General features: G+C 38.5%; 2 long non-coding RNA genes across 3 annotated transcripts in view; one reads left to right on the top strand and one right to left on the bottom strand.

Moving 5' to 3' along the window:
* The window catches only part of LOC134809572 (uncharacterized), a 31,207-nt gene extending 26,667 nt beyond the window's left edge, over positions 1-4,540 (bottom strand). For both annotated transcript variants that reach the window (XR_010155645.1, XR_010155646.1), the window contains exon 1: positions 4,426-4,540. This is a non-coding gene — a long non-coding RNA (uncharacterized LOC134809572). The remainder of the gene's footprint in view (positions 1-4,425) is intronic.
* Positions 4,541-4,560: 20 nt separating this feature from the next.
* LOC107970684 (uncharacterized) lies at positions 4,561-17,964 on the top strand. Its single transcript, XR_001713438.2, has 3 exons — positions 4,561-4,833; positions 14,464-14,575; positions 17,654-17,964. It is a non-coding gene; the product is annotated as an uncharacterized LOC107970684 (long non-coding RNA).
* The last annotated feature ends 7,629 nt before the right edge of the window (positions 17,965-25,593 follow it).

The following is a 25,593-nucleotide window of genomic DNA, read 5'->3' as shown; positions in this document are numbered from 1 at the left end:
TATGAGGAGACCTCAGTGGACAACTGAACATTATGACTTTCCATATAACAATTAAAGAAAAACCAAAGAATGACAGAGATGAAGTCAGAGAGGGAAAGAGAATCAAGCTGACGTAGCATCACAGGAACCAAGAGAGGAGACTGCTACAAGGTCAAGCCAACCTTGACCAATGCTGTTGTCATACCAGGTAGGAAAAGGACTCAGAGAAAGAGTAAGAAGCAAGAGGTGATTTTCAAGACCATTTCATTAGACCAAAGTACACAGAGGGTGGATATCAAACGGGGTAAGAGGTGATAAGTTGAAGGTGGTATGCCCTTAAGGTCTGGAAGCCACAAGTATGGCCCTAATTAGATCCTCAGACTTAGAGGGAACTAGCAAATTAGATATTCTTTCATTCACTCATTGAATACATATGTGCTTGGGGCTTTCCAGAGGAAGTGAAGCAGATATACAATGATCGCTTCCTCTGGAAAGCTTCAATCCTAGTACAGTCATCCCTTGGTATCTGAGGGGAAGTAGTTTCAGGACCTCCCTCAGATACCAAAATCCATGGATGTTCAAGTTCCTAATTTAAAATGATATATTATTTGCATGTAACACATGCACATTCTCCCATATACTTGAAATCATCTCTAGATTATTTGTAATACCTAATACAATGCAAATGCTATGTAAATAGTTATTATACTATATTATTTAGGGTATAATGGCAAAGAAAAAAGTCTGTACATGTTCAGCACAGATGCAGTTTTTTTTTCCCCAAAATATGCTAGATGACGGTTAGTTGAATTCATGGGTACAAAACCCACAGATATGGAGGGCCAACTGTATATTCTGCACACTGACATTCAAACTCCTCAGTAACACAGTAAGCTTTGAAGTTTGTTTCTGAAAGAGACTAAGAATAACCTGGATGAGTTAGCAGTAAGACATCTTTTTAACTCAGCACTAGGAGTTTGGTCGAGATGGCAATGATTTATGTGATTAAGGCTTTGAACATTTGATCCACAGTTCAATCTCTGAGGTGCAACTTGTTTTGTTCCTGGGTTTGAGGAAATCTCCTTTGTTCTCCCACAGAACACAAAGCCGATGACACTATGCTTAGTATGGGTGAATTTCCCACATTTCCCATCATGAGCTTTTATGAGTAATATGCTTTCTTTGAAAATCTCACTCATGAATTGCTGAGTTTAATCTTACAAATAAGAATGAACTAGCATATTAAAACAACAAAATTATGCTTTTATTTTTACAGTAGACAATTTACAAAGAGTAAGTGTATAAGACAAAATTTATACTTGGTTTGACTAGAATAGTACAACTTCTCATCCCGAAATGACAAAATGCATAAGCAAAGAGCAAAGAATATTGATTTGCACAAGCAAGGTACATATACAGGAACACAGCTTCAAAAAAAAAAAAAAAAAAAAAAAAACCTTGTACGTTGTAGAGCCTCAATAAATGTTAAGTTAAATGTCTAGAAATGGTGAAAATCCAAAGATAATTTATCACTTGCCTAAATTTCCCAAAGGCTTTTAACTACTGTTTTATAGTGGCTTTAAAGCTTAATAGTAAAGAGTAGGAGAGTTTATGGTAGGAGTTCATGTTGGTCTGCAGGAATTCTACCATGCTAGGAGAAATGAGAAACCGAAGACGGTTATCAAGAAAGGATATCTTAACTCCTTTAAATTTCCAAGGATGACTCAGAAGATTTTGGAAATGCTGGCCTATTTACTAAATATGTGACCTCAGTCAAGTTACTTAACTTCTCTGAGCCTCAGTTTCCTTATCTGCAACAACCTTATTTCATATGGTTGTTTTGATGACTTACAGCACAGTGCTAGCTCTTAGTAAATGGCCAGAAAATGGCCATTTATCTTCTTCCCTTTCTTATCTTCTCTTAAATAGATTTGGCAGAGCACGTTATATTTATTTATCCTTTGGTCTTTAGTATAAAAACCCTGAGCAATGTGTTCAGCTGAAAAAAAATTACTTTTCTACCCTCCCTTATACATAGGGATGGCCAATGAGATGTGTGCAGAAGCTTTGGGCAGAGGGCTTCTGGGAGAGACCCTTGCCCTTGCTCTTCTCTTCCCTCCTGCTTGGCAAGCTGAGGGTTAGAGCTCTAGTGGCCATCTCAGGACCTAAGGATGGAAGCCATGCATTGAGGCTGGCAGAGCAAAAAAGATAGTGGGACGCTGGATCCACAGTGATTGTATGGAGCCTCTAAACTAGCCCTGGACTACTGTCACCAATTTTCTTTTAAATGAGGGAAAATTCATCCCTAATTGGTTTGAGCTAATATTGTTGAGTCTCTGTTATCAATAGCAAAAAGTAATTTCTAACTAATACACTAAATATTGAAAATCTTCAGCATTTCCATCCACTTTCCTGTTGACCTGCCAACAAACACTTGCACAGCTGTAACTAGTTTGTCTCCGTTTTCATTCATCACTTGCCTCTGTGGGAATAATCTGCTCCTTCCATTTAACCCAGGATTCACTTTTCCTTTGGGGAGATGAACATCCCTCAGTTACCTACAACTTTACTTATTGAATACTGTACTCTCATCTTCCTCTTCTTCCTTGATCCACACATACACACATAGAAACATGAGCTCTGATCTAGACATGCAAGGATGTCTTGAATAGGAAGATGAGAAGAAATTCAAGAACAGTCTCTGACAGTGGAACTGAAGCCTTGGACAAACAGATTTCTTTTTTTTTTTTTTTTTTCTTTTTTTTTGAGACAGAGTCTCGCTTTGTTGCCCAGGATGGAGTGCAGTGGCATGATCTCAGCTCACTGCAACCTCTGCCTCCCGGGTTCAAGCAATTCTTGTGCTTCAGCCTCCCGAGTAGCTGGGATTACAGGCGCCCGCCCGCCATCATGCCTGGATAATTTTTGTATTTTTAGTAGAGACAGGCTTTCACCATATTGCCCAGACTGGTCTCAAACTCCTGACCACAGGTGATCCACCTGTCTTGGCCTCCCAAAGTGCTGAGATTACAGGTGTGAGACACTGCACCTGGCTGGACAAATAGATTTCTCAAACAAAACAAAATAATTAAAGTGTGTGCATGAGTGAAGTGTATTTTTATCAGAGGACTATGCATTCTATGGTGGCTTCTCTCCACCCCCATAGAAATAGAAAAGTTAATCTCTCCTGCAGTGGAGCACTGACCTCATCCTCCATTTCAAACATGGAGTGATAAGAAAGAAAAGAGATCAAAGATAAGGAGGCAGGAGGCCTACTGGGCAAATTACATGATAGGGTCATTTTCTACAGCTTGGGGGTACAGAACACAGATCACTAACTCTCTTGCTTCAGTCAGATGGGTGTGAGAAAAATCACATGAACACCTGGTTTATCTTTCATTTTCCCCACTTTGATAGAGACACATGTTTTAGGATGATTTCTACACTGTAAGAACAACAATATTGTAAACACAGTAAGAAATGAAAATCTAAAAGAGCCTCGGTGTCAGGGAGAGAAAAAGCAAGAATGCCAGGGACCATGAGGAACAAAAGGGCACCTGTCATCTCTAAAAGGGGCCCCTTTGTTCTAGCAACTGTTTCCATGCCAGATCTTCAAATTGCTCAAGAAAAGCAGGAACTCATATTTTTGTGTGAAACCTCCTAACTTTCAAATGTTGACTCATAACCTTAAAACTCTACGTGAGCCAAATAAAACACATTGGTTGGCCTAATAGGGCCAACCTGCAACTGGGCCTTGGTGGAGAAGAACTAGGGAAGAGCAGCAGGGGAGGAAACTGAGATAAAGTCAAGGATTCATTCATTTAATAAATGTCCATTCAGGTGGCCTTCATATGCACCCAGGACTGTGCTAAGCATTAGATGTGAATGAAAAACCAAGACAAGAAGTAGGAGGTGATAAGAAATTGTTAAATCCAGCAAAGAAACTTTGAAGTAAGATCAGTAAGAAGGAAATTATTAAGTTTGTTGAGAGGAAGTCTGTAAAAACTCAGGCAGAAAGATGAAAAGGTACATTATTAAGAATTAACGGCGAGATGTGGGGACTCATGCCTGTAATCCCAGCACTTTGGGAGGCCAAGGTGGGTGGATCACTTGAGCTCAGGAGTTTGAGACCAGACTGGGCAACCTGACAAAACCCATCTCTATATAAAATACAAAAATTAGCCAGGAGTGGTGGCACACGCTTGTAGTCCCAGCTACCCATGAGGCTGAGGTGGAAGGACCACTTGAGCCTGGGAGGCAGAGGTTTCAGTGAGCTGTGATTGTGCTACTGCACTCCAGCCTGAATGACAGAGGGAGATTCTGTCTCAAAAAATAAAAATAAAAAAAAGAAAAGAAAGAGAAAGAAAAAGAAAAGAAGGGAATGAATGGCAAGGTGTGTCCAGCAGCTTCCCAGTGGGTGGTGTTTAACCAGGCTCTCAGAACTCTCACCTGGTATGCACACCCTCGCAGAGTTTCCTCCCATGCTGAACAGGGTTGGCCTATGTAACCAAGAGGATATTGCAGGACAATGGAGCACAACTTCCGGGGCTAGGTCATAAAAGGCACTCTGCCTTCCATCTTGCTGTCTCAGATCACTCACATGGGGGAAGCCAGCTGCTACGTCATAAGGACACTCAAGAAGCCCTATAGAAGAGCTCACATGGTAAAGAACTGAGGCCTTCTGCCAACAGCCAGTGAGGAACTAAGCCCTGCTGGCAGCTGCCAGATGAGCAAGCCATCTCGGAAGAAGACCCCCAGCCTGTTAAGCCTTCAGATAACTGCAGCCCCAGCTGACACAAGAAACCAGAGTCAGAATCACTCAGCAAGGCATTCCTGAATTTCTGACCCACAGAAATTGTAAGATAAGAAATGTTTGAGTTTTTTTAATCCACTAAGTCTATGGGTAATTTATTATGAGCAGTGGATAGCTTATACTCTAAGAAAAATAGAGGCATTAGATATAAACCACCAGTCCAAAAATTTTAACAAACAGAAAAAAAAAAAAAAGACAGCAAGTGGTGGAGTGGAGTTGGAGGGAGGAGAGGCTGAAAGAGAATAGTGTCTGGTAAAGAGCATGGGTTTTTAAGATAAATCAGACATGAATTTGAAACCGGCACTGACACCTATTAACTATGTGACCTTGGGCAAACACTTAGAGTCTCTAAGCATCAATGTCTCCTTTTATCTGTGTTCTCAAAATAATAGTAACTACTTCACAGTTACTATAGATCAAAAGACAAAATGAACAGGAAATACCTACTTCACACATAGCAGACACTAGACAGGTATGTTATTAGTGACCGCTTCATTGAAGGTAAACATGACACACTCTGCTGACCTGCACTGCCTGACTTTGCAGGGAACAGAGTACCATTTCAATGCTTATCGGATTTTTCTTTTCTTTATTTTTTATTCTAAAATATATCAGAAACACGATTTACTATATTTAACTGGATTGTCTTAAACTTAAGTTCTGTGTATCCAAAACATTCCAAGGAGAGCAGAAGCAAATAAATCTGAGAAAAAATGTATTCAAATAGAAATAAAAATTGTTTTTAAAAAATTCTCCTTTTCTTGTCCTTTAGAGCAAGGTAGACACCATGCTTAGTACACACACAAAACCTCCAACATCATCTACTGACAGATGGTTCATGTCAGTTCCCTGTTTATTACTTTGAAGAGAATAAATTTCTTCAACAAGAGCTACTATGCACTTAAGGCATATTCTCAAAGTCTCCAAGGCTTAGTGTTCATATTTATAGTAGCAATTCATTTAAAAACAAAAATAAATAAATAAAATAAAAACATTTAAAGCAAAGTAAATTAACCTCAGTAGTATAATACTTTTTTCTTTTTTACCTTTTTTTTAAAAAAAATTAATGATGGATTTCTTTTTTTTCTTTTCTTTTCCTTTTTTTTGAGACAGTCTCACTCTGTCGCCAGGCTGGAATGCAGTGGCACAATCTCGGCTCACTGCAACCTGCAGCTCTCTGGTTCAAGCGAATCTCCTGCCTCAGCCTCCCGAGAAGCTGGGATCACAGGCATGCACAAACATGCCCAGCTAATTTTTGTATTTTTAGTAGACATGGGGTTTCACCATGTTGGCCAGGATGGTCTCCATCTCCTGACCTCATGATCTGCCTGTCTCAACCCCCCAAAGTGCTGGGATTACAGGTGTGAGCCACCGTGCCCTGCCCCAGTGATGAATCTAATCTACCCAAAGTGTGAGCCATAATCCTTGCTTGGTCATTAACAAGTCAGCACCAGCAAGGATTAGTTTGTTCTTACCAAAGACTGACAAGGTTTATGCCCTGGTTGTCAGACATCAGTGTTTTCTAGGTGTGGATGTGGGTAGGATTTGAAATGTGTCTCCTATTTGCTTTTTCCTTTCCGGGTAATCATCTCATTCTTATAATAAAATATATCTGCTCCCTTCAGAGTGGTTCAACAGTCAGATCAACCTCACCCAGCTAGTTAATAGAAAAGCCTGACCTAAACCCTGGTATCTTGTCCCCAAATTGATTGGGGATGTTTTCTTTTTCTTTTTTATTTTTACTATAGTCAACTATCTTAACAGCTTTCTTAATTGGGTCACCAAGTCAGTCCTCTTTTCCCTTCTAGTAATCCTGGTCTTTCTTGACATTCCCTTACTCAAGAACTTGTACTGGCTCCCTTTTCTCACCCTCATCAATCTCAGACAAAATTATCCACCTTTCTGCTCTGCTCTTATACAATTAGCTGTTTTTCTAAATGTTCCTAAAAATTGACTTTCTCATTGAGCAAGGTTGCTATCCTTAAGCAATTAAAGCTCCTAAAAGAGACCATGCCAATGTACCCTGGTCTGTGAACTTCCTACCCGCTAAATGCCCTCTCCCCTCTCCCCTCCTTTTGAAACCTTTATAATCCCTCTGATGAAATTCCATCTCCTCCACGAAATCTTCGACTCTTTCAGGCTGCTTGGCTTTCAACCATGCTTGAACTCCCATCACACGTGTAATTAACACTTTTTACTTCACAATCTGTTGTGTTTTATTGTCTATTGTGCCAGGTATCTTCTGTTTTCCCCTCTAAACCCATTCTTCATCCTTCTCACCCTGTTCTGTGCCCCTGGAGCCTGATTTGTTCAGTCTACTGCAGTGGTTCTCAAAGTGTTACCCCAAACTGCAGCATCAGAATCACCTGAGAACTTGTTAGAAATGCAAATTATCATTGGGTCCCCACACAGAGCTGTGGAATCAGACTCTGGGGATAGGCTCCAGCAGTCTATCGTGCAGCAGGCCCTCCAGGTGTTTCTGATGCATGCCCAAGTTTGAGAACAACTAGTCAGTATCCACAGGCTCTCCTGTCTTCTGGCTTTAGGGTTGGGTCTGACCTATGTTTAACCCTGGCAGGAGATAGAATGGAAACAAGATTGCAACACTGGGACTATTCCTTGTGGTTCCCCTACCCCTGGAAAACACCTTTTTTGTTTGTTTGCTTGTTTGTTTTTGCCTTGTTTTTTTTTTTGGAAAACACCTTTGAAAAAAGTCACTTTACTAAGTCCTTTGAGTGTGTCATCTATTTCCTGTTAGTACTGTGACTGATATACAAGCCATATTTATTATTAATATAAGTGATATTACTCAATTATATTCTTATTTCCCCTCTCTGCTTCACTCCAATCTACAAAGATGTTGAGAAATGCAGGCAAGGATTTTTGTTGATTCCTCAAAAATCTAGACCTCTTAGGTGGGGTGGTAGACTAAAATAATGCCCCCCGCCCAAAGATGTTTCGTGTCCTAATCCTCAAAATCTATAAATATGTCACCTTACATGGCAAAAAAGGGACCTTGCTGATATCATTAAGTTATGGTTAGGGATATTGGGAGATTATCTACATTATGAGGGGAGGCAGCTAATCTAATTACAAGGGTCCTTATAAAAGAGAGGCTGGAGGGTCATAATCAGTGAAGGAGATGTGACAAAGAAAGAGAGGAGAGGGAGAGAGATTTGGGATACTGCCTGCTGCCTTTCAAGATAATGAATGTAGGAAAAGGCAAGGAAATAAAAGATTGTCCCCTAGAACCTTCTGAAGAAACACAGTGCTGCCAACACCTTGATTGTAGCCTGGTAAGACTCATTACAGACCTCTAGCCTCCAGAACTATAAAAGAACACATTTGTGGTTTTGAGCCCCTAAGTTTAAGGTAATTTGTTATAGGAGCAATAGAGAAATAATAAGGGTAGTTTATGAAAAATGAGCCTCTTGATCAAATAAATTTTGGAAACCCCGCACACCCTCCTGTTAGGGCTTTTAAGTGAAAACTACCATGAGAAATATCGCACTGAAGAACCTTTTCTAATTTCTTGAAATCCACTGTTTCCAAATTTTTTTTCCTGGGAAGACCTATTAATACTCCACAGGCTAATAATGATAGTAATAATGGCAGTTAACATTTATAAAGTGCTTACTACCTTGCAGACACTGTGTTACATGCTTAAATACTATATAATTCTACCAACCATTAAGAGGTGATTATTATTCTCATTTTATAAAGTGGTAAACTGAGGTTTTGAAAGGTTAAGTAATTTGATTCATAGCCACACCATTAGTAAGTAGGAGAGGTCAGAATTGAGACTTTGTTTAACTCCAACATTCATATTCTCAACATGCAACCCTGTTCTTTATTCTTGAGAAACATACTTTGAGAAACATTAAGTATAGCCAGGCTCCTCTATGGCTAAAATGAAAACATTAACATATAATGTCCAATGCCTTTACAAATTCCAAATGCATCTCTTGTCATAGTTCAAAATGTTCCATGTTAATTTCATTACTAACCTCAGGGTCAAGCACCAAATGGAAACCAATTGCTGTCTGGTTTGAAAGCAATTGCCACTCTGTGTGTGTGTGTGTGTGTATGTGTGTGTGTGTGTGTGTGTGTGTAAGATTAGAGGAGCTCACCTTTCCATGCAGGCACAGCTTTCAGATTATAAAGTAGCTGAGGTACAGGGATGTGGCTTAGCCAAAGGATTAGCACAGTTGAAAAAGTCAGCCCTCCATGTCTGTGGGTTCCACATCCATGGATTCAACCATCTACAAATCAAAAATATTCAGAAAAAAAGGACGGTGTGTGTGTACTGAACAGGTATAGACTTTTTTCCTGTTATTAGTCCCTAAACAATACAGTATAATAACTATTTACATAGCATTTACATTGTATTAGGTATTATAAGCCAGTGGCCCCCAACCATTTTGGCACCAGGGACTGGTTTTGTGGGAGACAATTTTTCTACGGGACAGCAGGGAGAGGGGTAGAAGGTTTGGGGATGAAATTGTTTAACCTCAGATCATCAGGCATTAGTTAGATTCTCTTAAGAAGCGTACAACCTAGATGGCTCACGTGCGTAGTTCACAATAGAGTTCCCACTCCTATGAGAATCTAATGCCACTGATCTGACAAGAGGCGGAGCTCAAGTGGTAATGCTCTCACTTGTCCACTACTCACCTCCTTACAGGCCATGGACCAGTATAGATCTGCAGCCCAGGGATTCAAGACCCCTGTTATAAGCAATCTAGGGACAATTTAAAGTATATTGGAGGATGTGAGTAGGTTATATGTAAATACTATGCCATTTTATATCAGGGACTTGACCATCCATGGATTTTGGTATCAATGGGGGGCAGTCTTGGAACCAGTACCCACCGATAACAAGGGATAACTGTATAACTCAGAAACACCATTCAGAAACCTCAGGCCTATCAACATTTCTCTTTTAGAGAGCTGTGATTTGCCCATCAAAATGAATTATTGGCTAAAATTAGAGAAAAATCTCAGACTATTAAGTACGAAATGTTTTTGCAAGCAATCCAGTTGAGAATAATGTTTGAAAATTTACAGAAAAGAAAAGCTCTTGCAGCAGTTAGATGAATTTTTGTTTCTTAAATAAATATTTATCACTCAAAAATAGTTGCCATAGGGCATTTCTTGTGTTTCAAATGCATATTTTGGTAAGCAAACATGCTATTCTGTGCTACAATATTTTACTTGTACATTGGCATGTGCTTAAACTTCTTTAGTGATTACTACCAAAAAAGAAAGTTTGTGCTTTTAATTTTTCTAACTAATTTTTCTGTCTTTGTCAGTTTCCCTGTTAAATATCATGAATTATTTTGAACTGCATAGGCTCTCATGAACAGTAAGCAAATTTTAAATTAGTTGGTATACTTTAGTTATCTTTCACACATGTTTATACGGAAACAAAGTAATTTCAAAAGGTGATCGTGGCCAGCAGAGGGCTTTGCGCCTGTAATCCCCAGCACTTTGGGAGGCCAAAGCAGGAGGATGTCTTGAGCCCAGAAGTTTGAGACCAGCCCAAGCAAGATGGTGAGAGCCCATCTCAACAGAAATTTAAAAATTAGCCAGGCATGGTGGTACACACCTGTGGTCCCAGCTACTCAAGAGACTGAGGCAGGAGGATTCGTTGAGCCCAAGAGTTTGAGGCTGCAGTGAGCTGTGATTGCACCACTGCACTCCAGCCTAGGCAACAGATTACGACCCTGCCTGTCTCTTTAAAAATAAAATTAAAAAGTAATCATATGTACTGATGGAGGTTTTTTTAAGCACTTCTTTCTAATTTATAATTCTTTATCCCCAAAATGAATAACACTACATGCAATATTTACTTCTGGAACAGAAAAAAGTCATTAGTGAGACAACTGATTACAGTCTGGAGTTTAATGGATAGAAAGGCACTAATGTTAATTTCCTAGTTTTCACAAATGTGCCTCAGTAGTGTAAGCTGTTCACATTAGGGGAAACTGGGTAAAGAGTATACAGGAGCTCTCTGTACTATCTTTGCAACTTTTCAATAAATCTAGAATTATTACAAAATAAAACACTTAAAAAGTTGAATAAAATCAACCATGTTACAACACATGGGTTTAACGATATTGTTAATTATGTATTCTACTCAGAGCTCAGATGACTTTTGAGACCTCATCTTCTGCTCCCACCTCAGTTGCCTATGTTTAGATACCAAGTATCTAGTAGGAGTCTAATCACGAAAACAAAACCAATTAGCAAAGCAGTAAAATGCCCTGTGGTTGAAACTTCTTAGGGGTAATAGCTGTTTTGTTTAACCAAATTCTTTTAACTTGAGGCTTCCTGTGGGTATCACCTTCTTACACAAGGTGCCATACAAAGTAAAACACAAGCAAACAAAACTCTACATCAAAAGGTCACCTCACAGCCAGTCTGTGTGTGATCCACATTTACCTGTTTGTTGCCATCTCCCCATCTAGATTTCAAATCCTTCTAGGGCAGGAACCATATCTGCTTTATCCCCTGATCAGCCCCCCAGGTACCTTGCCTGACATAGTGGATGCTCAAACACTATTTGAACATGGATGTGTGAATGAATGACTTAGCTGCCATTTATATGAAAGGAGTCTTGCAGGATGTAAAGTAAGAATTGGCACCTCTGCATATACAGGCAAAACAGAGCTCTTGTACACACATGTATGTTTTTCAGTCAGTCAAAGAATAAAGTCCCCAGTGTCCTGAGTCATGAACGTGGATTCAGAGCTGAATGAGCCCATGAGGCACAAATAATATGAAGAGTAATTTGCTCCTTAGGAAAACAAATAGGTAAACAGAGTTCAAACCAATTCCAACATGATGACAGTGAAGAACATGACTGCCACGTCAAAGCATGACCCTGTATTTTCTAATGTGGGAAGGCTCCAATTCATTCATGTAAAAAACAAATATTTTTAGCTCCAGGGATTTGGTAGTCAAAGAATAAGTCAGACAGGAGCTCTGCCTTCACTTGGCTTACGGACCAGTGGAGGAGATTGAGAATAAATATGAGAAATAGGAAATAATATAATTGCAGGTCAAATGCCTCTCCACAGTGCCAGGTCCAAGGATAGTAGCAGGAGAGACAGCATTCATGATTTGAAGTTGCAAGTCCTGGGCAGGCTTTCTGAGCTAAAGAAATTCAGGCATCAGCAAGGATATTATGAGAATCGAGTGAAATTACATGGAAATTCTTTATAAATCTAAAACACTAGAAAGTATTAGTGTGTAATGCATACATTCATTTGGGTCACTATTTCCACATTTATTCATTTTTCATACTTGCACTGAGCACCTACTACGTATGTGCCAGATGCTGTTGCGGAGATATAAGAATAAAGGAAATGCAAACACTACTGTCAACACAAATTATAAGTGTTTGGGTTAAATTCTGGAGTCTACTGCCTTAATCAGTAGCTGGGGTCACAGTGACCCTGGTTCTCAGACACACCCAAGAGATAAGCCTCAACCTTTGAAATTAGCAAAGTCAAACAAGCCTGTCACTTCATTTTCTTTTTCTCCTCAGCATTAGGAATTACTGTCAGTGGTAACATACAATTTCCCAGAAGTTGACAGTTCAACTATTTTGGCATCTTCTTTGAAAATTACCATTATTACTTTTAGCATGTGAGCAATTTCTTACAGCCTAGTGGTTTGCAGAGTTTTTCCTTAACCTTTCCACTAATGATGGGATGACATACTTTATTTATTTTTCAAAGTCTCTTCTAGATTCTACCAATAGTAAGACCCTTTATTTTTTGAATTGCTATTTTAAAAATGAAATCAGTTTAATCTTCTTGCATCTCTACTTTATTTGGATGCTATAAGGTTAGTCATGAAGGTCAAAGAAAGAAATTGGAAATCATTAATATTCATTTCTCTCAGACATTAAAACGTCAGCATTGTGAAGAATTTGGCAGGTAGGTAGGTTATGCCAAGTACTAATCTTCTGTTTAACTCTTGGCTTATTATCATCCTTGCGATATGGAGACAGAAAGTGAGGAGCATTAATTTATACAGACTTACAAAGGGCTAGTGCACAAGTAAAGTTGTTAATAAATAATGATAAGGACAATCATCATCATCATCATCATCATCATCATAGCAAAGCCTTATTATACTAAGTGCCAGGCAACACTCTAAACACTTGATACAAATTAACTCTTTTTTCACTATGGTAAAATAAAGACAACTTGAAATTTACTGTCTTGCCCATGTTTAAGAGTACAATTCACTGGCATTAAGTACATCTACGTAGTTGTGTGACCATTGTTACCATCCATCTCCAGAAGTTTGTCACCTTGCAAAACTAAAGCTATGTACCCATTAAAAAATAACCCCTCATTCCCCACTCTTCTCATCCCCTGACCACCACCATTCTACTTTCTGTCTCTATGAATTTGACTACTCTAAGTACTTACATACAGGAATCACACAATATGTATTCTCTTTTGACTGGCTTATTTCACTTAGCATAATATATTCAAAGTTCATTCTAGTTGTGGCATATGTGATTTTTTTTGTTTTTAAGGCAGAATAATATTCCATTGTACATATATACCACATTTGACTTATCCATTTGCCTATCAATGGACATTTGAGTTGCTTTCACCTGTTGGCTATTGTGAATAAAGCTGCCATGAACATAGGTATAAAAATATCTTTAGTCCCTGATTTTAACTGAGTAGATAATCAGAAGTAGAATTGGATCAGATGGTTATCCTATGTGTAACATATTTATGAACTAACAACTGTTTTCTACAAAGGGTGCACTATTTTGCATTCCCACCAACCATGCACAATGATTCCAGTTTCTCCAAATCCTTGCCAACACTTATCACTTTCTGTTGTTTTGGTAGTAGCCATCCTAACAGGTATAAGGTGTGAGGGATTATTTTCATTTTGTAACTGAGGCATAGAGAGGTAAAAATAAAACCTGCCCAAGGTCAGATTGCTATTAACTGTTAGAGAACTGGGACTCAAACCCCAGGTAATGGAGTTACAGAGTCCATGCTGTTCTCTACTGACCTTTTAAAAATAAGATAAGCTACCATTTATTGAGCACTTACCATGTGCCAGGCACTGCATTTTACATTAATTATTTAATCCGCACAACTGGCCTGTGAGACAGTTCTTATAATTGCATCTACTTTTCTAATGAGGAAGATAGAAATTAAGTACAGTTATTCCTTGGTGTCTGTGGGGAGATTGGTACCAGGCCTCCTACCGATACCTAAATCTGTGGATGCTTAAGTTCCTGAAATAAAATGGTATAGTATGTGCACAACCTCCTGCATACTTTAAATCATCTCTAGATTATAACAATACAATGTAAATGCTGTGCAAATAGTTGTTATAATGTATTTTTATTTGTAATTTTTAATTGTGGGTTTTTAAAAATATATTTTTATTTTTTGATCTAGTGATGGAATCCACACATACAGAACCTGCAGACATGAAGGGTGAACTATATTTTCCACAGTTACTGAGCTAGTTAATAACAGAGCTGGAATTTGAATCCAGATCTCTGAATCCAGGGCTGGGGTAATTAGTCTCTCTCCTATACTGAGTTTTAGATAAATCATTATCCTATTAAATTCTTTATCTTTCTGTGTGTCCTCAGTGGAGATATTTTTCCCTCCCTATAGCTAATCAGCTTCCTTCAAATTGGATTTCGTAGTGATATGGATCTGTTCACAGTCTTATGGAGGCTGATGCTGGCATTTGAATGCAGTTCCTCGAGGCTTTCCGATGAGCTAAGTAAGTTGAAACATGTACACCTGATGTAACATTCCTTCCCAGGTAGAGTAAGTTGGCAGGATTCAACATTTCACACGGGCTATGACTCTCAAAAGAGCCTCTCATTTACCACTAGTCCTTCCCAGTTACCTTGTTCTTTTCCTTAAGATACTTTCCTCCAATAGGTAATGCTAAAAAGAAAAATTTCTCACGGCCTCTCCTGATAACTGTTTCCTCAAATGTCTTTGGAGCAGACAAGCAAATTTTGCCATCTGCACTCTTGGGCATGCCCCAAATACCAATGTCTCAGTGTCCTTCATAAACTCTGTTAGGTCTTCCCAACTATGTATAAATTGGCTTTGTCAAACATGAGTCCCCAAGGAAGTGGGAAATGCTATTCAATGTAATGGGATGTAAGCACAGGAGAGTGGTTGCTGGAATCATTTAGACATGGTTATGAGTGGTTATGAGTATGGACTTTGGAGATGAGTGGTTATGAGTATAGACTTGGGAGCTCACCCAATTTAGCTTCAAATTTCTACTCAACTGTATCATAGATGCTTTCCTTTGGGCAAGCTATTTTACCTCATCGAGGCTCAGTTTCCCCATCTGTAAAGTTTGAATTTAAAAAGTATCTGTGTCATAGGGTTTTAAAAGGACCAAATAAGATCATATTCATCAAAATAATAGCATGGTATTTGGCACACACTAACATCTCCATACATGTTAACTGTTCTATTAAATCACAATTAGATGACAGCATTCCAAGAGTGAAGACTATTGTCCTGTCTATCATGGAGCCTTAGACTTAATAGGTAATCAAGAATTTTTTTAGATAATGATTGCTCATTATTTTAATGGGATACTCAAGGCATTTTCAACATTGTGACTACCCACTTCAAAATCACAAGTTTCAAAACTAAAGAACAAGAAGCATAAAGGTAAGGAAAATAAGGAGGCTTGGGGAAGCAGGCATGGAAGACAGGCACACACAGGAGTTTCAGAAGTCATCATCCTCTGAGCTCCAGCCTTGCAGATTCCTCATACTTCAGGCCAAAAGCAGTTGGCTAGAGTCTCTGTGTGAAGAGATAGGTTGTTGAGCAAGGATCTGCATGTCTAAACGATTCCAGCATCTTGCCCACCGGAGAAGTTGTCCTGACACTTCTCATCAGCAATTATTCTGCATTTCCACACTTACACATTAAGAAATTTCTTCTCTCTAGGACATCCTATGCCAAATCATCTTGATTTGGACCTTTGAATGCAGTCAGGCCTGGAAGCATTTTGCTTGTAATTGGAATGTTGTAGCATTGTACTAGAAAGCTGGCCCAATGCTTTCATCACTTCTGGAATTTAACTCTATCTCTTTCCTTGTTGTTCTACAATTGAGCTTCCCAGTATAGTAGCCACTATGCACATGTGCCTATCTATTTAAACTTGAATTAATTGGAATTAAATAAAATTTGTATTCTGTTCTTCAGTCTCATTAGCCATATTGCAAGTGCTCAGTAGCCACTTGTGTATTGGTCAGAGCAGATATAGAACATTTCCATCATCACAGAAAATTCTGTTGGGCAGTGTTGCTCTAGGAAATAAGCTTAAGCATCATGGAACAAGTGATTCACATGATAAATAGTGCCATAGCTGGTTAAGGAGCAAGGCAACTGTTAAACCCCCAGACACTGTGGTGGTGCCATAAATTCCTTGACATACCTCCAGTGAAAATGTGGAGTCTAATTCTCCTTCTCTTGAGTATGGGCCAAACTTGGTGAACTTGCTTCTAATGAACAGAATGAGATGACAGTGATGTTATGGGACTTCTGAGGCTATGTCAGAAGAGGCAATAGGGCTTCTGCTTGACTGTCTCTTTTTTAAAATGCTCACCTTTGGAACTCAGCCACCATGTTCTAAGAAAGCCCCTGCCATGTAAAGAGGCCACATGAAGGTGCTCTGGCCAACAGTTCTTACTACAGCTGCAGCTGATAGCCAGCATTAAACTCTAGACCCAAAAGCCTTCTGATGATTCCAGGTTCCAGCCTTTCAGCTACTTGAGCTAATACTGGGTGGAGCAGAGACAAGATGTTCCCACAGCATCCTGTCTTAACTGCAGAACCATGAGCCAAAAAATGTTGTATTAAGCCCCTGTATTTAGGATGGTTCATTACACACAAATGGATAACTGAAACATACATATTCTCAAAAAGTGGCACATTTTAATGAAGTATCTTTAGCAAAGTATCTTTAATGAATCTTTAATGAAGTTCAGACCACGATGAAAAGATGTTAGCGGAAACACAAGGGTCCCTCTCTTCAGTACCTAAATGAAACATCAATGGTCAGAACATGAGACAAATAGAAAGAGAAGGAAAATTATTATGTGCTTTTAAAAATGGAAACTTCTCCACCATCCAATTGCAGTAAATCTACTTCTGGCTAGACCCTTTCTCTAGCCCCCTTCTCATATTCTGTGCTTGTTCCCCAAGATGTCAGAATCTCTGATTCAGTGGCATCTCTATGATCCTCTGTAGGGATTATAATCTGGTTGGAAGAGGCTTTATCTTGATATTTTATTTGCATAGAAGCCTTGATGTTTTTAATAACATTATATTTGACAGTTAAAACAAAATGTCAAAGATTTCTAAAGATGCTTTTTATTCTTAATTTATCTAAAATTGAGAAAATGTCAATTGTCCATAACAGTTTTCTCAAACTGCTTTAATTTTCATTAGTTTTGGATTTCCACAAGAGTAGACTGAGGTGCAAGTAGCTTATTGTGAGGGTGTTGGATAGATAAACACAGAGAATGAGTAAGACAAAATACAAGGATGCATTATCATGTTGTCACTACTGGGGGAGACTGGATACTTAACCCCATGGGACTGTCAGAAAAGTTTGATCTACCCCAGAGGAATAAAGGGGGAACCATTTATCTGTTGGCTTCCATTTCTCATGGATCAATTGTTGATTTGACTATGCCATGTGAGTGCCAAATGGGTTCCCAAAGGCATCTCATACCATGACATGAGAAAAATCTAAAGCAGAAAGAAAGAGGGATGCCATGGAAGCCAGAGGTGCAACACAGTCACATTTCTCCCGCAGGAAACTGGATGAAGCATGAGTGGAACCAGTTGTCTTGGACTGGCTGAAATGAGAGGTGAGGATAAAAGAACATCAGAAGCTTTGAGATGGTGCATGAGATGTATTTGATACAGTCCACCTCTTGAACAGCTCAGCTATGCTTTTGCCTTCTAAGTTCAAACAATACACAGTCTCCTTCAGCGTGGTAGCCACCGCAATCTCTGCAAAGACTTCATGCAAGGGCATTAATGAACCAGGTTACCATATTACTTACAGCTGGTCCTGAGGCTGTGATTGATATTCAATAAATTTCTCTTTCACCAACCAGTCTAGATACCTTTGATGGTTAATTTTAGGTATCAACTTGACTGGATTACTTTTAGATGTCAGCTTGACCGGATACCCAGATAACTGGTAAACATTATTTCTGCATATGTCTGCGAGGGTGTTTCCAGTACATGTTCACAAGATTAGCATTTGAAACAGTGGGCTGAGTGGGGGCAGGCACCAGCCAATCAACTGAGGGCCTGGATAGAACAAAAAGGCTGAAGAAAGGAAGATTTATTTTCTTTCTTTTTCGGAGATGGAACACACTTTTTTGCTAGCCCTTGGACATCAAGACTCGAGGTTCTCTGCCCTTTGGCCTTCAAGACTTGCACCAGCAGCCCTGCAGGTTATCAAGCCTTCAGAATTTTAATTTATGAGCAGCCATCTGAGTGGAAATGAACAGCCAAAGGAATTGCTTTGAAGCCACAGATCATAGTAAACACACTGTATTCTCTTAGTTTGCTTATTTGGAATGACTGTCAGCATGGTGAAGAGGCATAAATATCACCCTTTGGCACCTGGGTGCCATTCACATTCAAGTGTACTCTTCTGGTAGGAAAGTAAATGGATGTATTTTAGAACAATTTTCCACACTAAGGATTGTAATAGGAACCCATCATAGCAGATTACTTTTTGTCTCCTGTGTTCCATCAGCTAGGCTTGTTTCCTGTTGCTGTCACAGTCCCACCCACCTCATGCTGACAGTTGGCACTCCCACAAGTGCATACCCTACACCTTACATTCTGCCTCAGTACCTTTTCTGGGACTTCTAGAAGCTACTGGACCCAGAGCAAGCCCAGCTCCTGAGGGTGAGGAAGTTAATTCCCAGGGGCAACCCTCATCTAAAAGGGGTTGGGGTGGATGAATACCCCAGCCTCCCATCTTTGGGGTAGACAATTCTGGAAAGCATTCCACACACTTCTCAGATGTCCAGCAGAATCAAGCCACCATTTCCCAGAGCGGCAGTCTCAGTATTGGCTTTTGTTCCTTCCCTGTTCTATCCTTCTTATTCCCTCACTCTCAGTTCTTGGGATCAGCTCCCATATAAAAAATATAAAGCAGACTTCAGAAAAAGAAAACTATCAGAGATAAATAGGGGCATTTCATGATGACAAAGAGCTCAATTCTCTAAGAAGACATAACAATCCTAAATGTGTACGCACCTGACAAGGGAATGTCAAATACACGAGGTAAAAACTGATAGAACTCCAAAAAGAAATAGATGAATCCACTATTATAGCTGGAGATTTAAACCCCCTCTTTCCGTAATTGATAGACCAAGCAGACAGATAATTTATAAGATATAGTTGACCTGACTAGCACTATCAATCATTTCAATCTAATTTATGCTTATAGAATACTTCACCCAACAACAGCAGAATACACATTTTTCTCAAGCTTACATGGAACATTCACCAAGAGAGACCACATTCTGGGATATAAAACCATACCTTGATAAGTTTAAGAGAATACAAATCATGCAAAGTATGTTCTCAGACTGCAATAAAATTAAACTAGAAATTAATAACAGAACAATAGCTGGAAATTTCCCAAATATTTGAAAACTAAGCAACACACTTCTAAATAACACATGGTCAAAAAAGAAGTCTTACATGAAATTTAAAACCATTTTGAACTAAAATGAAAATATAACTTATCAAAATTTGTGAGATGCATTAAAAGCTTAGAGGGAAGTTATGGCATTAAATGCTTATATTGGAAATGTAGAAAAATCAAAAATGAATAATCTAAGCTTCCATTTTAGAAAACTAGAGAAAAAAGAAAAACTTAAGCTTAAATAAAGCAGGAAAAAATACCATAACAAAAATTAGGGCAGAAATCAATGAAATTGAAAACAGGAAAACAAAGGGAAAATCAACAAAAGTAAAAGCTGGTTCTTTGGAAATATCTATCAAATTGACAACCCCTGGCTAGACTAACCAAGAGAAAAACAAAGAAGACACAAATTATTACTATCAGAAATAAAAGGCCATCACTACTCTATGAACATTAAAAGTATAATAAAGGAATTATACTTGTGGCATTTGTGAGCAAACTCTATACACACAGATTTTATTATTTACATAAATGAACCAATTCCTCGAAAGACACAAACGATTAAAACATACATGAGCAGTAACAGATAATCTGAATAGGCCTATGCTTATTATAGTAATTAAATTAATAATTAATAACCTTCCAAAAAGAAAGAACGAAGGCCAGATGGTTTCACCAATGAAATCTATCAACCGTATGAGGAAGAAACAATAACAATTCCCCATAATCTTTTTCAGAAAACTGAAGTGTCAGGAAATACTCTGTTACTCATTCTATGAGGCCAATATTACTTTAATACCAAAAAAAAAGATAAAGGCATTACAACAAAGTAAAATACAGACCAGTATCCTCCAGGGTCTTCAACAAAATATTAGCAAAAAATATTCACCAAAAAATTAGCTAATAAAATTCAACCATGTATAAATTACACACGGTGAAGTAGGATTTATTCAAGGTATGCAAGGGTGGTTCAACATTCTAAATTCAATCAGTGTAATCCACCACATCTATGGACGAAAGAAGAAAAATTATATGATTATATCAATTGCTGATAAAAATCTTCAGCAAAATAGAACTGGGGGTACTTCCTCAATTAGATAAAGAACATCTACAAAACAAACAAACCACCAGCTGACATCACCCTTAGTGGGGAAAAACGGGTGCTTTCTCCCTGCTCATATTTACACCATACTTGAAGTACCTAGTGTAACGGAATAAAAAGCTAAAATAAAAGGCATACAGTTGAGGAAGAAAGAAACCAAATTGTCTGTAGACAATGTGATTGTCTATGTAGAAAATACCAAATAATTTTTTAAACCCTTCTGTAACAAATAAGTGAGTATAGCAAGGTTGCAGGATAAAAAGTTAGTATACAAAGTTCGATTCTTTTTTTTTTTTTTTTTTTTTTGAGACGGAATCTTGCTCTGTGGCTGAGGCTGGAGTGCAGTGGCGTGATCTCAGCTCACTGCAAGCTCTGCCTCCTGGGTTCATGCCATTCTCCTGCCTCAGCCTCCCAAGTAGCTGGGACTACAGGCACCTGCCACCACGCCCAGCTAATTTTTTGTATTTTTTTAGTAGAGACGGGGTTTCACCATGTTACCCAGCATGGTCTCGATCTCCTGACCACGTGATCCGCCTGCCTCAGCCTCCCAAAGTGCTGGGATTATAGGTGTGAGCCACCATGCCCGGCCAGTCGACTGTTTTTCTATATACCAGCAATGAACCATTGAAATTTGATTTTTTTGATTGCCATTTACGGTAGTATCGAAAAAAAGCATAGATATAAATATTTTAAAATGTAAAAGATCTATATGTGAAAAAGAACAAAACTCTGATATAAAAAATCATAGAACATGTAAATAAATAGAGAAATATTCTGTATTCATGGATTGGAAAATTCTATCTATCCCAGTTTGATCTAGAATTCAGAATTCAACAAAACCCCAACCAAGAGCCCAGCAAGCTATTTTGGTGATATTGACAAACTGATTCATACATACATAAAATGCACATTCTAATATGTATATATTAGAATGCATGTAATACACACACACACATACACACTAAGGCAAAAGGCCTAGATTATCCAATACAATAGTAAGGAGTAAGAACAAAAACAAAATGAAAAAAAAAAAAAACCACAAAGAAAAAAAAGAAAAACAAAGTTGTAAGACTCATACTACCAAATTTTAAGATTTATAAACAGCGTGGTATTGAGGAAACTATAGACACATAGATCAATGGAACAGAATAGAGAGCCCAGAAATAGACTCATGCAAATGTAGGCAACAGACCCTTGACAAAGAAGCAGCAGCTTTTTTTTTTTTTTTTTTTTGAGACGGAGGCTGGAGTTCAGTGGCCTGATCTCAGCTCACTACAACTTCCACCTCCCTGACTCAACCAATTCCCCTGCTTCAGCCTCCCAAGTAGCTGGAATTACAGGTGTGTGCCACCATGCCCAGCTAATTTTTCTATTTTTAGTAGAGACAGGGTTTCACCATGTTCTGGTCTCAAACACCTGATTTCAAGTAATCTGCCCACCTCAGCCTCCCAAAGTGCTGGGATTACAGGTGAGAGCCACCCAGTCTGGCCAGGAGTAGGGGCATTTCAATGGACAAAAGTTAGTTTTGTCAACAAATAGTCCTGTAACATCTGAACATCTACATTGAAAAAAAAAATGAATCTAGAGGGAGATGTTATGCCTTTCATAAAAAACTGGATTTTAGACTAAATGTAAAATGCAAAAATATATAGTTTCTAGATAAAAATGTAGGGAAAAATCTAGTAACCATGATTTGGCAATGAGTTTTTGAGCCTAACACCAAAAGCATAATCCATGAATGAAATTCGATGTTAGATTTTATAAAAATTAAACATTTCTGCTCTGTGAGGAACATTATTAAGAAAAATTAAAAGACAAGTAAGAGACTGGGAGAAAATATTTGCAAAACACATTTAAAGGGACTTGTATTTAAAATAAAAGGACTTGTATCTGAAATATATAAAAAACTTTAAAACTCAACAGTAAGGAACCAAGAAACCCATTTTAGAAAGCTCAAAGAGTCTGAACAGACATCACACAAAAGAAGGTGTAAGGGCAAATAGGACACACATGGCAAATGAGCATAGAAAACGATGTTCAATGTCGCATGCTGGATAGGATCCTGGATCAGAAAAAGAACACTGGAGGAAAAAAAAAAAAAAAAAACTAAGGAAATCTGAATAAAGTATGTAAAGTATAAACTTTAGTAAAATAATAATGCATTAATATTGGTTCATTAATTGAATCAAATGTACCAATACTAACGTAAGATTTTAATAATGGGGAAACCAAGTGTGAGGTATATGGAATTTGTCTGTGCTAGCTTCAAAAATTTTTTATAAATCTAAAACTGCTTTAAAAATAAAGTTTTGTTTTTGTTTTTGTTTTTAAAAAAAAAAAACACCTTTCTTAACCAAGAAAATTGAGGGTAATAAAGTAGAGCACAACATCGTGTTGGTGGGGGGTGGAGGAGTAAGCATGGGACTGGAGACTCAAGACCCCGCTCTATTTGAGCCCTTTTATTAATATAGCTGCATAGCTGCATGACTCAGCTTCTTGGAATTTCAGTCTTCTTCATTTATTATAATAATGGTAGTTAAAATTTTAACAAAAGTCATGAGATCAGGAACCCCAACTATCTTGTTTATCACTATAACCCCGGTGCCCAGAAGAGGTTAGACACATCATAAATATTCAATAATTATTTGTTAAGTAAGGGGATGAATGAGGGAAGGAAGGCAGGAAGTGCTCTCCCACCCATTACTCCAAGTCATGCACTCAATACTACATGAGGTGGGAACTACTGTTCTTCCCCATTTGGCAGCTGGTGCACTCCGGCTGAAAGAAGTTACATTTCTTGCCCACACACAACCAAAAAGCAACACAAACAAGACTCAGAGCAAACGGTCTGACCCCAGACCCCACACACCTAACCTATGCCCCCTGCGCCCTTAACTTCTAGTGTAAGAACAATATGGAAGGAATTTGCCCTTTCAAATATCCCATGCTGCACTGCTTCTGCACCATGATGGAGCCTCATTAGATTGTCTCTAGGGTCCCTTCCATGGTGCCAGTTATAGGACTCAAAAGAACAGAATCTTCTCCCCAAAGACTCTCCCTAGCCTCGCTCTGTTCCTATTTGCCCCCTACCCCATTTATCTCCATTCAAACTTTGCTTGGATTAAATCACCTCATCCATAATTTGCCTTTCTCTGGATGCTGCAGGGGAGACAGAGACAAAGATAAATGCATGACCTCCACATTCATTTGTATGATAGCAGTATCTTGTTCTGACATCCAGAGGTCTGGGCGTACTCCACAGGTTCAAGTGAAAAGAAGAATAAGGTCTGGGCTGGGGGTAGTTGGACAGGAGGCAGAACAGAGACTTTTCCCTTTAAACGCCAGGATGATAAAAAGCAGCTCAACTCAGATAACATCAGAAAACTGCAGCCCAAGTAAGATCCCTGTGTTGGAGTTCCTGGTTTTTGTTGTTGTTGTTTTACCCTTAAGTTCAGACCTAATTGTAAGATAATGACTCTAGAGTAAGATAAAACTCAGGGAAAATGTCAGATTGTGGAGGAGAAAGCTTTTATTCAAATTAAACATCTTTGATGCTAAGAAAAAATATATATAGGGCAGATGTCAACTGCTATTTTATAGCAATCATCTAATTGCTAAATTCCTCCTTAAGCATAGTGCATTTCTTTTTTTTTTTTTCTTCTTCTTTTTTTGGAAGAAGAAAGAGCAAAGACGAGTTCTTTTCAGCAAGGATTCCAAGCCAGTCATCTCCTGTGTTTTGAAACAAGCTGACATTTTAGTAGAAAATTAGGCTTTCAATATACTGCTCAAGATAAAAGCTTGCATCCTGCACTGTGTAGTCCGTGAATGCTGTTTGGATTTTTTTTTTTTTAATGCTTTTACAGTTTTTAGAGGATTTGTAAGCACCACACATTTTTTTTCCCTGAGTAATAAAACTGGGGGAGATGTTTGCAAGTCATAATGTTCCATAAATGGTTCCAAATTTACAGTTGCACTATAAACTATATTAAGTGATCCAAAAGCTAGTTTGTTTCTTTCACCGGTGCTTTCAGAGTCTATAAATTAGACAGTTTAAGCCACGTAAACACCAAACGAACAGTCACGGAATCACTCTGGGACAAGATGCACACGTTGACTTTTCAGAACATTTTGTGTCCCTCCACTTCCAGGCATTTTAAAATAAATCTTTGGTGGAATGGAGTCAACGTCCCCACCTCAAAAGGAACCCAACAGGCAACTGGATTCTGATGTCAGATTCCAACCAACTAACAAAGATGAGAAAGGTGACCCATATGGTGGAGAAGGCTTACTGTGTGACAACTGCTTTGTCCTCAAGAGACAACTCTGCCTTTCCATCAGAATGCTTCTTTACACAAGACCCAAGGTTGGCCTTGCAGAAATTGCTAGAGAATAATAATAATAAATATGATTACTGTTATTATTTTGTATTGAAATTGTATAAGGTCCAGGTACTATGTTAAACCCAATACATGAATTATTCATGCTAGCCTCACAACCTTATGAAGATTATTAGATGGGGCAAGTGAGGCTCAGGTTAACTAATGCAACTACCTGGTTCAAGGTAAAACAGCCAAGTCTTTGGGCACCCAAAGCTAAGCCATTGGCTTTGGGTTTATAAATGGTTATGTCTCGACAAACATAATTATTTTGAGCCTAAGCAGATAATAAAATGCCTTGAGTCAGGCTTGTGTGCATTGTATCATGCACTATGAATTCAGTTTAGCCAAAATAAGAGCAGTAATCATAAGGATGAGAAGGAAGAGGTAGCTTCATTACCTTTATTGAGTGATTACTACATGCCAGGTACTGTGCTAGGCACAGTTCATGAAGGTTTTTGTTTTCTCTTATCATAGCCCTCAGAAGTAGACTCCATTAGCTCCTCCATTTTGCAGATGAGAAGCCTGAGGCTTAGACAGGTAAAGTAGATTTCCTAAGTCACATGACTAAGAGTCTGAACTGTGGCTTGAAACCGTAT

The sequence above is a fragment of the Pan troglodytes genome, chromosome 2 (assembly GCF_028858775.2).
Source record: "Pan troglodytes isolate AG18354 chromosome 2, NHGRI_mPanTro3-v2.0_pri, whole genome shotgun sequence".
Classification (NCBI taxonomy): domain Eukaryota; kingdom Metazoa; phylum Chordata; class Mammalia; order Primates; family Hominidae; genus Pan; species Pan troglodytes.
The sequence above is the reverse complement of the archived record's forward strand: the minus strand, read 5'-3'. Positions and strand labels throughout refer to the sequence as shown.